This window comes from Galeopterus variegatus, unplaced genomic scaffold (assembly GCF_000696425.1).
Source record: "Galeopterus variegatus unplaced genomic scaffold, G_variegatus-3.0.2 Scaffold1064, whole genome shotgun sequence".
In the NCBI taxonomy this organism is placed as follows: Eukaryota; Metazoa; Chordata; class Mammalia; order Dermoptera; family Cynocephalidae; genus Galeopterus; species Galeopterus variegatus.
In genome coordinates, this window is record NW_007727175.1 from 359,257 (window position 1) to 361,456 (window position 2,200).

The 2,200-nt window shown below is 37.7% G+C and overlaps 1 pseudogene; it reads right to left on the bottom strand.

The window, feature by feature from the left end:
* Window positions 1-833: 833 nt before the first annotated feature.
* LOC103591974 overlaps window positions 834-2,200 on the bottom strand; it is a 3,061-nt pseudogene continuing 1,694 nt past the window's right edge.

The window sequence follows — 2,200 nt, forward strand, 5'->3', positions numbered from 1 at the left end:
GCTGCAGTGCGCCGCTTGGGAGTGCGGCGGCGCTCCCGCCGAGGGTTCGGATCCCACATACAGACCGGTTCCCGCTCACTGGCTGAGCGAGAACACCGAGGGTTGCAATCCCGTTGCCGGTCCTGGTCCAGTACAGGCGCGACACTGAGGGTTGCGATCTGTTGCCGGACACGAAAAAAGACAAAAAAAAAAAAAAATGTAATGATGATAAATAAATGTTAGACCAGTAAGTGACTGAATGCCTTAGATCAACACTTCATATGCACCTATAGTCAGTTATAATTTTGATTGTTTTATGATGCAAATACTTTTCAATGCACTACCTGGGAGCAGCGTATTTAACAAAAAGAAAATTAATCCTAGATAGTTGAACAATGCTAATAATAATTCAGAGCTTTAAAACAGCTCCTCTCCCTAAAAGATCCACCTGTAAAGTCAAACCACCAATTATAGCATTGGTTCTGAGAACAAACTGAATTACATCAGAAGACAATCACAGCTGATATCCCGAGGAATTGTGAAGGAGTCCAACTACAGCCAAAGTATCAACCTCTAGATAATGTGACAAAGGTCAGAGTGCTCTAAATTGCATTTTCTTCTATAGAGCACACTACAATGTACTTAAGCTAACAAAAGAAGATGAAGGGATAAGAGGAGGAGAAGACTTTTTTTTTTTTTTTTTTTTTTTTTTTTTTTTTTTTTTTTTAAATNCCAGCACCATTTGCTGAAAAAGCTGTCTGTACAAAAGACAGTGCTTTGTGTGTGTGTGTGTATTTTGTTTGTTTTGTTTTTTTCTGGAAAAAAAAAAGCTAGTCTTTGCCATGCAGTATTTCTTCCTCATGTGAGTTCTCTGATGTCTGCTTAGACGTGACTTCTGACAAAAGATGTTCTACATTCATTACAATCCGCCTTCCATATCCACAAGATCCACATTCATGGGTTCAACGAACTATAGATCAAAAATATTTGAAAAAAAGAAAGTATGGCTTAAACTTATATTGTTTTTAATGTATTCAGTAATAAGTAATCTAGACATGATGTGAAATTGTGCAGCAGGATGTTACATAATAGCTCACCACTTCATAGAAGACCTGAGCATCCACGGATTTTGGTATCTATGGAAAGTTTTGAAACCAATCCCCTGTGGATATGAATAGACAGCTGTACATTCATAGGTTTCCTCTTTTATGTGAGTTCTCTGGTACAGCCTGAAGTGTGCTCATGACTAGTAAGTCTTGATTTCTTGTAGAAAGATTTTGTACGTTCATTACATTCATATGGTTTCACAACTGTGTGAGTTCTTTGATGTACACTGAGGTCTGCTTTACTGTAGAAAGGTTTCCTATATTGTTTACATTCATCTGGATTCTCACATGTGTAAATTCTCCAATGCTTGCTGAGGTTTGACTTCTGGTGAAAAGTTTTTCTACATTCATTACAAACATAGGGCTTCTCATCTGTGTGAATCTCTGATGCATGCTGAAGATTGACTTACGTTTGAAGTTTATTCACAGTCATTGTATTCATGGGGCCTTTTCTATGTGTGACTTTTCTTATGGTTATTGAGATTCAAGTTATGGTAGAAAGATTTTGTACATTCTTTATATTCATATGGTGTCTCACCTGTGTGAGTACTGTGATGTACATTGAAGTCTGATTTACTTTAGAAAATTTTTGAACATTCTTTTCATTCATATGGTTTTTTACCTGTGTGAATTCTCTGATGTCTGGTGAGGACTGACTTTCTGTGAAAGGTTTTCCCACATTGACTACATTCATATGGTTTCTCACCTGTTTGAGTTCTCTGATGCTTGCGGAGATCTGACTTCTCAGGAAAGGTTTTTCCACATTCACTATATTTATATGGTTTCTCACCTGTGTGAATTCTCTGATGCCTGCTGAGGTGTGACTTTCTGTGAAAGGTTTATCCACATGCACTACATTCATATGGTTTCTCACCTGTGTGAATTATCTGATGTCCACTGAGGAGTGACTTCCTGTGAAAGGTTTTCCCACATTCACTACATTCATATGGTTTCTCACCTGTGTGAATTCTCTGATGCCTGCTGAGTTTTGATTTAGAGTAGAAAGTTTTTCCACATTCTTTACATTCATATGGTCTCTCACCTGTGTGAGTTCTCTGATGTTCACTGAGGTGTGATTTATGGTAGAAAGTTTTTCTACAATCTTTACATTCATA